This window comes from Apodemus sylvaticus, chromosome X, assembly GCF_947179515.1.
Source record: "Apodemus sylvaticus chromosome X, mApoSyl1.1, whole genome shotgun sequence".
NCBI classification, from domain to species: Eukaryota; Metazoa; Chordata; class Mammalia; order Rodentia; family Muridae; genus Apodemus; species Apodemus sylvaticus.
The window spans coordinates 107745004-107757305 of record NC_067495.1 but is presented as its reverse complement, the minus strand read 5'-3'; the positions used below and the strand labels follow the sequence as shown (position 1 = coordinate 107757305).

At 35.4% G+C, this 12302-nt stretch overlaps 1 non-coding gene across 1 annotated transcript; it reads right to left on the bottom strand.

Moving 5' to 3' along the window:
• Nucleotides 1-11799: 11799 nt before the first annotated feature.
• LOC127675957 (small nucleolar RNA SNORA35) lies at nt 11800-11927 on the bottom strand. The gene has a single exon (XR_007975619.1). It is a non-coding gene; the product is annotated as a small nucleolar RNA SNORA35 (small nucleolar RNA).
• Between the last annotated feature and the right edge of the window lie 375 nt (nt 11928-12302).

Here is a 12302-nt window from a genome sequence, read left to right as displayed (position 1 = left end):
CAGTATTCGGCAAAACCAGAACGGGGAAGTGGGAAGGGGTGGGTGGGAGGACAGGGGAAGAGAAGGGGTCTTACGGGACTTTCGGGGAGTGGGGGGCGAGAAAAGGGGAAATCATTTGAAATGTAAATAAAAAATTATATCAAAAAAAAAAGAAGTTTACAATGCTTTGCTTCTAAGATGTTGTATTAGTATTCTTTAAGAGCCACGGTTTGTTAACATTGAAAGAGTTGAAATTGACATATTAAGCAATAAATTATCACTTTACTAAACTCCCTTGATATGTCATAGTTTCCACTTCCAAATTAGAAAATGGAGAATTGTGAAGCATTATTTGTAAGAATGTTCATAATTTAATAGATATGCCATTCATATCTCTGAAAATTAGCACAGCTTAATCATGATAAAAATACTAATAATTTAGCTTACATATTATGTAATAAAAAATGAAGCATTTCCCTACAGTGTCACCTTTGAGACAAACTATTCCAAATATGTGGTGTCGTGGCATTGGAATGCATGGCAAAGGAGGAATGGTCAATTTTCTGATCCCCTCATTACCCATAATACTAAAGATGGAAATCAGTCTCTTGCAAGCCCTCTAACACTGAGTGGTGTTAGAGGCCCCTTTCTTTTAGTAATAATTCTTGCAATAGGGGCCTCTGTTATGAACAAAAGGAGGATGAGCATAAGACATTTCCTCTCTCCTACAGTAGCAATGCCAAAAGTCAGAGCACACTCCTATTTTATGTCTCTGTCTTAGCACACACTATAATTTTTATGGTTTGTTCTGTCCTTATTGAGATCCTTCATTTTTCTCCCTATCGAGTTTGCCCATGTTGAGGCCTCCTGTTTCTTACCCTATGCCCATAGAGTAACCACAATTCTGTCACAAAGCATTAAGAACTTAGAGTCAATTAGCATATTTTAGGGTTTCATTTCCTTTCCTTAATATGTTGCCACCCAAGTATGAGAAAATGATCATCTACCCTCTACTTGTTCTATATTTATGACATGGGTAAATTGTTTTCAGAGACCAAGAACTGAAACGTTCATACTCCTCAAGCACATGATATACTATATTAATAAACATTACAGAAGATTAATAACATCAAATTGCCAAATGCTGATTCAAGGATGAGGGACAAAGAAGTGATGAAGAATGCTATATTTATAGTCATCATCAATTAAGAGGCTCATGAAGCTCATTACATACATTCCCACATTCTTAATAAATTCAGTTACATCTGACTTTTAAAAAAAAAAAACTCCGGCCTAAATAAACATAAACTCATATTGAATTCCAATTAGTTACATAGTTTTAAATCCATTTACTTAGATAAGCATACAGACTTTCAAATCATTCTAACTGTAGTAGGCATCTGAATATATAATGAAATCATTAAGCTTCTAAAAATGCTAGCTTATGAATTTCAGACAAAATGTACTTTCCTTAAAGCTACATAAGGTGGTGTAAAGTTGTAATCTTAGCACTTGGAGATTCAAGGCACATATGTCTGGTCTTCAGTTCAAAGGCAGCATGGGCCAAAAATGACTCTGTCTTGCTTTAAGTTTCTCTCTGTGTGTCCGTGTCCCTATCTTCTTGTCTTTATTTCTTGCTGTCTCTCTCTTTCTTTCTCTGTCAGTCTGTCTTTGTCCATCTGTTTATATATCTGTTTCTCTCTGTCTCTTTCACTCTCAGACTCTTTCTCTATCTACCTACCTATTTACCTACCTACCTACCTATCTACCTACCTACCTATCTACCTACCTGTCTATCTATCTATCTATCTATCTATCTATCTATCTATATATCTAACTATCTATCTACCTACCAACCTACCTATCTCTCTATCTCTCTAACACCATCTCTATCTCTATCAAATTGTCTCTGTCTCTTTTTCTCTGTCTCTCTTTTTCTCTCACTTGCTCATTCGCTCTGCTAATGAGCTTTCTCTGCAAAACTAAAACCAACTTATTTTCTTTAACAGGAAATGGCCTGAAATGTAGTCAGCAGAGAAAATGTAATTAATAACTGTCAGCCCATGCAAGCTGTCCAGTTTTATAATTAACTTACACTTTAATAATTTCCTAACAAAACATGAAACATTTTATCCTGTAAGAAATTATTATTTTGGGTTGTGTAGACAGAAAAAGAAAGTCCTCCTTCAGCTGGGTTTTGTGCCCTGACTGTCCAAGTTAAGTCATACAATTTATCTTAAGCTCATATATCAATCCAAGATATTCATGAATAATATGTGAAGGCTGCCAAACTAATATGGAACTGCATGCAGAGACCACTAACTTACACTATACATTACTAAAGTAAAGACTAAAAGCAATCAATACAGCTGCCATCATTTCCCTAAGACAGCATTTAGTAGGGTAGTTTCTAGAGCTCTCTTCAAGAATAAAAGCTGTGCTACAGCCTAAGTGCTCTTTAAGCTATGAAACTCTTTATTCAGATGGACCCAAAAGGAAGCAATAGTAATGTGATGTAATCATAAGCTCACGTTTGAGGGGAAAATAAATCAGTCTTTTCCATTTTGGAAAAAAAAATGCATACCCTAATTTAAACGTAAGCTTTGACAATAAATTATGTTTATAATTTTAAAGGTTCACCCCATAACATATTCATATATGCCTCAACCCTGACACGTTTGGAGCATAACTATTAAGTCATGATTTAGGGCTTAATTTGTTGTTTGCTTGTATCTCTAAATCATTAACCTAAAATTCATGACCAGTTCATTCATGAAAACAAATCCTTTTTTTTTCAAATGCTGGTTTGTTGACAGCTAGTTTCTAGAAAACCTAGTATACCCCAAAGTCCTATAGTATTATGCACAGATTTCTAAAGAAACTTAAAAGTTAGAAAAATGGTAATGCTTACTTATAATAGCCCCACACATAGAACAAAAGCTAAGAAGCTGAAGGAAATATGCAAAAAGCAAATAAAAACATACATTGATTTTTTGCAACTTTTATCAATCTGAATGTGATTTACACATTTTATCAATCAGATGTTAGTTTTGAAGTGTGTGGAGGAGCCCTTGTCTAGTATGTAGGATGCTCAATGTCCTTCCTGCAGCATTGTAAATAACATCTACTCCAAATTACTATACCATTATATACTTATACTGTGATTTCATAATCTCTCCTTCTCGCTCTCCTTCTGTCCCTCCTCCTGTCTTTGTCTCTCTGTCTCTGTCTCTATATCTCTCTGTCTTTGTATCTCTGTCTCTCTCTGTCTTTGTCTCTCTGTCTCTGTTTTTGTCTCTCTGTCTTTGTCTCTCTCTGTCTCTGTCTCTCTCTGTCTCTCTCTGTATCTGTCTCTCTGTCTCTCTGTCTATGTCTCTCTGTCTCTGTCCATGTCTCTCTCTCTCTCTCTCTCTCTCTCTCTCTCTCTCTCTCTCTCTTTCTCTCTCTCCCCCTCTCTCCTGATTTGTTGAGGCAAGTTTCACTGTGCAGCTCTGGCTGTCTTCAAACTCGTTCTATAGACTGGCCTCCAACTCACAGAGATTTGCCCACCTCTACTTCCCAAGTGCTGGCCTTAAAGACATACGATCCACCACCACCACGTGAAATAATTTCAAAATGAGGTCATAAATATATTAAAAACTCAAGGTTTCCCTGGCAAGTTGAATCAGTCAGCATGCAGAAGAATGCGAATTGATCCATCCTTGTCTCCTTGTACTAAGCTCAAATCCGAATGGATCAAGGACCTCCACATAAAGCCAGACACTCTGAAGCTAATAGAAAAGAAACTGGGGAAGACCCTTGATGACATCGGTACAGGGAGAAAGTTTCTGAACAGAACACCAATAGTGTATGCTCTAAGAGCAAGAATTGACAAATGGGACCTCATAAAATTACAAAGTTTCTGTAAGGCAAAGGACACCATCAAGAGGACAAATCGGCAACCAACAAATTGGGAAAAGATCTTCACCAATCCTACATCAGATAGAGGGCTAATATCCAATATATATAAAGAACTCAAGAAGTCAGACTCCAGAAAACCAAACAACCCTATTAAAAAATGGGGTACAGAGTTAAACAAAGAATTCTCACCTGAAGAACTTCGGATGGCGGAGAAGTATCTTAAAAAATGCTCAACTTCATTAGTCATTAGGTAAATGCAAATCAAAACAACCCTGAGATTTCATCTTACACTAGTCAGAATGGCTAAGATTAAAAATTCAGGAGACAGCAGGTGTTGGAGAGGGTGTGGAGAAAGAGGAACACTCCTCCACTGCTGGTGGGGTTGCAAATTGGTACAACCACTCTGGAAATCAGTCTGGCGGTTCCTCAGAAAACTGGGCACCTCACTTCCAGAAGATCCTGCTATACCACTCCTGGGCATATATACCCAGAGGATTCCCCACCATGTAATAAGGATACATGCTCTACTATGTTCATAGCAGCCCAATTTATAATTGCCAGATGCTGGAAAAAAACCCAGGTATCCCTCAACAGAAGAGTGGATGCAAAAAATGTTGTATATCTACACAATGGAGTACTATTCAGCCATTAGAAACAATGAATTCATGAAATTCTTAGGCAAATGGATGGAGCTAGAGAACATCATACTAAGTGAGGTAACCCAGACTCAAAAGGTGAATCATGGTATGCACTCACTAATAAGTGGATATTAACCTAGAAAACTGGAATACCCAAAACATAATCCACACATCAAATGAGGTACAAGAAGAAAGGAGGAGTGGCCCCTGGTTCTGGAAAGACTCAGTGAAGCAGTATTCAGCAAAACCAGAACAGGGAAGTGGGAAGGGGTGGGTGGGAGGACAGGGGAAGAGAAGGGGGCTTACGGGACTTTTGGGGAGTGGGGGGGCTAGAAAAGGGGAAATCATTTGAAATGTAAATAAATTATATCGAATTAAAAAAATTAAAGAAAAAAAAAAAAACTCAAGGTTTCCCTGGCAAGTTGAATCAGTGGGTAATGAGCTATTCAAATGAGTTTGATCTTATTGTCAGTACTGCAAAAACAATATATACTGTAAAGAAAGAAACAGAAGAAACTAGAATAAAAGACACTATAATTCAATTGTGTAAAGTAGAAAGACCCTGCTCCTGAGAGCATGGTTAGAGCATCCTGCCTGATAATTGAAAGCAGCGTGAATATGAAGAATATGCTTTTTTCTTCAGTACTGGCATGTATTCTTGTAAGTGTAAAGTCTTCAAGAAATTCCTATTCATTTATACAGTCTATCAAATCCAAAATACATGAAAATTCAATATAATTTAAAAACATGGAGGATTTGTTATCAAAAGTACATCTCATAAGCATATTACCAAGGTTCATTTTTCACACAGAAAAGATGAAAATATTTTACAGCATATTTCTATGTAATGTGTGTAATGTCAATCTCATAAGACCAAAACATGACTGAACTCTATCCCATGATATTGCAAATGTTAGTGTAACTAGCGGCTTATAATGCCCATCAGTGTCATTTAAGAAGTCACCTGTGATTTCTACTCAATAGTCATGTCTAGCCATTAGCCTTGTTTTTCATTTTCATTCAAGGTGAGGGTAAAATATATATATTGAACTGTAGATGCTAAGAGTGATAAAATCCAATTGTAGCATTTATGATCCAGATAAGACTATCTCTCTTGCTAAAATCTGTGGTGATTACTAGTATGAATAGAATACAAATAAAAAAAATCCCTGCATGTATTTGCAGTTATGAAATAGTTGTTGAGTAAAGATATAGTACATTTATATGTTAATTATAATTATATTTGTCAGGAAATTATTCTAGTATTACATAGCATGTCACCATACAATTCCCAATTTCTTCAAATAGCAATCTCCAGAGTCACAGAGTGTCATAAAACAATCTTGTTCCTTAGATTAAATGTAATACATTATTATTTGAAGATTAGGAAGACTATAAAACATGATGATCATATGCTAATATTCTCACATATTCTTATACAAAAAAACCTGACAGGTTATATACACAACTAAAAATGTACCAGTTCCTTTATCACTGTTTTTTCTTGTCTCTGGAGCATACAAGCTGTCATTTTGACATTATGGGGTAAGGACAATGGATTTTGGGTTTGCTTGGTAGAAAGGATATAAGTAAAGAAACCTTTATATTTCAAAACATTTTTCCTTTGCTCTACCTTGAGGAGTTTAAGTGCAATGGTCTTCCTGCTGTAAGAAAGATTGCAACCAGCTTGTCAATCTTCTCTCCCAACGAAATCAATCCTGGTGACAGTTGCCACTATGGCCTCCTCCATGTATTTAGAAGCATGGAGGAGGACATGTGAGCACCTGCCTCCGAGGCTCAGATTGTGTTGATACTATGACTGTGTAACCTTCTGAAAATGTCAAGAGATACCTAAGAAATAAATTTTTACTTTCATTATGTTGTTTTCCTTCACACATCAAATCCTTGTGGATTGTTAATTAGAAATTACCAATATTTACAATGTAATCAATACATGGCTTTTGAAATGTTTCTTCTACATTCTTTTATCATATAACTAGATATAAAAGAACACTTGATCAAAATATTTAACAATTATTGCAACAAGATGAACTATTTGTTTTTCTTTTCATAATAAAATCGGGTATAAAAGATGTTCCGTTATGGAGCTATGAAAGCAAAAGCAAAATGAGAAATACTAAAATTAATTATATATATTCACTATTTCTACAGAACATTTATTAAAATGTTGATAAAACTGCCAAAATCATACTCAAAAACATGAATTATAAACTTAAAGTATAGCACATAAAGATTCCATTCACAATACATTTGACCCATATTTGTTAAAGTTCTTGGCAATGAAATATTATTGAGCAACTTTCTGTCCATCAGAGTAATTTTTCTATTATAGTTAAGTTATTTTGACCTGAATAGGTTCACAGTAGCTGTTTATAAATTATACATAAGTATACTCAGAAAAATCAGTGATTATGTCATTTAACTAGTCACTTATTTTTAAGTAAATATGAAAAAATACTTGGCATAGTGGCCCACACTTGTAATTTTAGTACTGGGGAGGCAAAAGCAAAATTGGAGCAAATACAAGGCCATTATGAGCTGAACTGAAAGACCTCATTTCAAAAGGAGAAAAATAAATAAACCTCATCTGTAACTAAAACATAACTGAATCAGTAGCCCGGAAACTCTCTAGATGCAGTTTTTACATTTTATTAGGAAAGAGGACCTACTCACCATCATAATAATTTCAACTAGGATTTAAAAAATTATACCCATTCACTTTATATAATACTGACTCTATTCAGTTGGGAAAAAAGAAGAGAAGAAGGAAGAGAAGAAGTAAAGTAGGAGGAGAAGGAGGAGGAAGAGCAGACTCAATGAAAGCTGCCACTGCTACCTTCTTATTCAGTGTTGTAGATTTTCTGAGGTTGGTACCATGCTTCAGATATCAATATAAGTTAACATCTTAATTTTCCTTTCTATGCTTAATCCTTTCAAGGGATTGAAAACGTATCACAAATCTGTAGAAATTATGAGATGAGGCACAGAATTTAAATTATACTCTGATTTTCCTAATGTAATTATCACACACACACATGCATGTGTGTGCACATGTGCACATACTCTCTCTCTCTCTCTCTCTCTCACACACACACACACACACACACACACACACACACACAAACACACACACACACTCCCAAAATGATTAGAGTTTTAATTAATTTGACGTAATCAAATGCATCCTGTAATATTAATCTATTGGCCTGCTTTAGTTTCAATCTATTTTTCACATTTATGCTTAATCGCTGAAGCTTTCAATTTCTGCACATTGCAAAAAGAGTCCATACACTTTTTGCTTTCATTCTTTCTGCTTCTTTTCTATTTAGTCAGTTTTAAAGTTAGAAGTTTTTTTAAAAATTGAAGAAATAAAAATGTTCAATAAAACGGGAAGAAAATATAGATTTACAACTTCAAATTGTGTACAGAAACAATCCAATCACAACAAAAATGGAAATAATATTTCCAGTAGTGAATTTACAACTTTAGTTCTATCAATTATCAGTGAAATTTAGATGTTCATATATTTTGACTTGATATTTCATATTACTAACTTAGAGAACATTTGCAGATGCACAAACAGAACAGTATGAAATTTCTCAAAAGCAGTGCCCAGAAAAAATTAAAACTTGTGATATGACTATGTGAAGAAGTTATTTAGGACTTGTTTCTTGTCTTTTGCTTTTCTTTATAAATTATGTTTTGCCATGACTATGGTTAGAATTCAAGGTCTTTTACTCATACTAGACACCTTTCTAAGCTAAAACTTAGTAAACAATACTAAGAATGCATTTGAAAGGATTTTTGTTGCCCAACCATACTAAAAGCAAGAAGAAACTACTCATAGAAATACTCGAAAATGTTCTGTGTACAAAACTGAAATATGGAGGTAATAACCATGCTGAGATAAAATTTCAATTATTTGCTTTTCTTGTAACATTTATGGTCCAAGATCTCACACAGCTCTTGCTTTGTTACTTCTAGTTTAACAGGTCTCTATCTCATTTTCTACTATCAGTAGTATGAGCATCAGTATCAATAATCCAAGAAAGATGTATTTTACAGCTAGAATTAAATACACAGTGTCACTTCTAGCCTACAAGAAACCAAGATCTGTTGGGTTTGTGTGTGTGTCTTTGTGTGTGTGTTTGTGTGTATGACAAGATAAAATGATAAAATAATGAAGAATTCTCTTAAACATTGCTTTGAATTTTACCTTGGTTTTGTATTCACTATAGTAAGAATGTTCAAAGTTAATTCATAGATAAATGTATAATTCCTTAGTCCACCACATTTTAAAAGTATGTAGTAAGTATTGGACACTGTGACTTCTTCCTCAGAGAACTTTTCAGCTAAATCTATTTGTTACTTCTCCAGTTAATGGAGAGGAGTATTCATGTATGTCAAGATTGATGCATAATCCATTTTGATGGCTTAGAGACACTTTCCCCACTCCATGAAATGGAAAAATCTGCCAAGGCAAGTAGGCCTGCAGCCTTGAACCAGCTGGATTCACAGAAGACATCTGAGCCTCATTGAGTTGACAAGAGCTTCTTGCTGTTCAATTAATCTACCTGCATTCCAGGAAGCATGGTCTCCTATTGGTTGATGAACAATGGGAACAAGAGCATCCTTCCTGAAACCAGAGTGATACTGGAAGTTTGGAACTGCCTTTACATGTGAGACATGACAAAGGATGCCCATATACAGCAGTTGTGCATACCCTTGAGCAGGAGCCACAACTACTAGCTGTAGCATAATTAAAGTTTTCACTCTGAAAATATGCCGGACTAGCTTCTCCTGGTGGAGTCTTCTACTATTTTAAGTACCACCCATATCACAATATGGTCACATTTCTATTACAAAATAAAGAGTTACGTCAATCACCTGCAACATTCTCTCTCTCTCTCTCTCTCTCTCTCTCTCTCTCTCTCTCTCTCTCTCTCTCTCTCTCTCTCTCTGCCATCATTCTCTATGTCTCTTAACAGTGAAACACAGAATTCCAAATGGGTTGCAATACTACATCACAGGAAACATACGTGACAACAGTGATTGCTATGAAAGTCAGAAGAGGAAAACTTGATACAAATTTGACAGGTCATTTACATTGCCTTTATTAATGCTGTTATACCTCCACGAATGAATCTACTTCCTTTATACAACTAAACAAAGTAAAGGTGAAGACCATGGTCAGTTCAGTGTCTTAAATCTAGGCAGTAGAAAACACAGGCCTTTGATAGCATATAATATCACAATATAATAATAATACATCAATGTGTCATAAGGATTCAAATATCTCTGATGGACCAGGCCATGACTCAAGGAGAGGTTTGATGATAAAGGTTACCATCTACCAGAATGAATTTTAAGTACTTGAACCATGGCAGTTTTCCATCTGTTCCAGTTTGTAATTTGCTATCTTGACAACAATAAAATATGAATAGGAAATGCACTTACAGCAAGAGCCCAAGAGGGTAAGTGTAGCAAAGGAAGCACTACATAGATCAATAATTGTGCTTCCTTTTGAATATCACACTCTGTTATAAATATACTTCATTTGATATGCAGATACTTATTATACCAATGAAGTTCTTTGTCTTTGTTATAAAATGGTATTACATTAGGGTATTATCTAAATAAGCCTTCTTTTTCACAACAGCATGTTGTCCTTAGGAAATCTGATGAGAAAAAGACATTTTCTTGGCAGAGTTTCACAACAAGGACCTCTGAGACAAGTTCCAAGACAAATTAATATTAAGAAATTAAAGATTTTAAATGTATTTAAAAATCTGGCTTCTCACATCTTGTTATGAATGGAATATATATGTGGGGTGGTACATTCAGCTAGCACTTATTCCACAGTTAAAATAGTAAAGGGAAACAATAAAACTGTATTTGAACATATTCCTTCAGGTAAGTGAGCACTTTATCTTCTTATACTCGTAAGGCAAAAGGCATCCATTTTTATTTCCTAAGGGACCAAGTCTGAAAACTCAAGAGGGACATCCATAGAAGAATGTGCTCTCTTAGTTCATATCACCCACAAGCCTGAAAAGGCTAAAATTTCATTGTTCTCAAATGTTAATAAAGATGATAGTCTAAAGAATAATGCATTTTGAAAATATACTCTCAAATATTGAAACAAGCAACAAACCTAGGTTATAGTTGTCATTTATTGGCATGTATATTATTATTTTAGTTAAGCTATTACTAAGGATTTAAATTTTATAAAAAGCATGGCTTTTTTTCACTGATGTATTTTACCTTCATTGTTTCACAAAGGTAAGATTATAATGAGTTTCAAGTTGTATACATCTTTTAACAGTGATGACCTAAGTGTCTGAAAATAGACATAATCCCTATGGTTCCTGTCTTTTGTGATAGAGGATTATGCTTTAAAACCACATTCTAGAAAGGCATAGCTACTATCCATATCACTAAAAGAAAAATGTGAGATCTCTCTTTGGCATACTCATTTTACTTATAGAACTTATTATGGATTCATGTTTGACAAAGTCAACTTCACTAGATTCTACATCACTTCGTTTTTATATGCTACCAAAACTATGGCATTCAATATTCTAGTGCGTATCTCCATACTGTTCTGATAACAATACCAATGCTTGACTTTGCAGGTAAGTTTTATTAACATTTGGCTAAACAATGATTCATTGAGCTTATATTTTATGAAAGAGGCACTATATGTACAACAGTAAGTCTTAACTGTCTGTGAAGATAAATGTGTTGCTCTCAAAGAATCAGCCACTATTATGTGGTAGAGGGAGAGATTACTGGAGATTTGAGTATTTGAGCATATCTTAAAATTATAAACCGGCCAGCAATGGATGGTGAAGTAAAATCCCACCTCTAAGCGTACTGTTCATATAAAGGGGCTGAAGAAACTGGGAAGGACAGTTTTTCAGGAATGTGGTCAGAACATGAAACAAACAGGACATAAAGGAGCTATCATCTCTAAGGATAACAGTAGTCTCATTGTCATCATGGCAATGGAAGCTAATCTTTGTTCATTCCAACATGAAACGTATTTTAGAGACTCCAACTCTGAATATTAAAAGAATTGGTTTTTATTGCTAGAAGCTGCACAGCTAGAAAGGATTAAAATGGCTCCCTAGCACGGATAACACTGAATACTAGCTATTAACCGGGTAAGGAAATAGCTATCTTTTCTTAGGAGTAGAGATCATGTGGCTACCTGCTTTTTACCCGCGCACAATTTTCAGGAAGGTCCAAGACCCATTAGTTATGTACCCACCTGCATGCGGGAGCAGCCCACAGTGTGGCTCTCCCAGCTTTCGGAGGGATTTGTTTTCGCACTGTTCGATGCCCAGTTGGTCAAGAAAAAGTCCAATGGGTCACTTGCCAGTGCTACAGACAGCAAAGTTGTTATCACAACCACATGCTCAGTGCAGAGGAAGCAGAAAGGAGGAGGAGGTGAATAAGAAACCAGAATCATCTCAGAAATCAACACTGCTTTCGCTTGGCAGGGTGACTTATGAATGGGGTTCTACTTCCAAAGAAAGAAATGTGAGTTCAAAGTTAGGTGATTTTGAATCCAGAGTGTCAGGCGTCCCTGCATAAGTTGTAGGACCTTAGAAAATGTACTCGAGGTCTCCTGGCCACCGTTTCTTCATATGTTGAATAAGACTAGTACTATTTTCATCCTTCATTGCTATGAGAATTTTAGGGAGATGTGCAGCATCCAGGGCTGTACCTAATATTTTTTTTATCTCTCTGTGCGTGTGT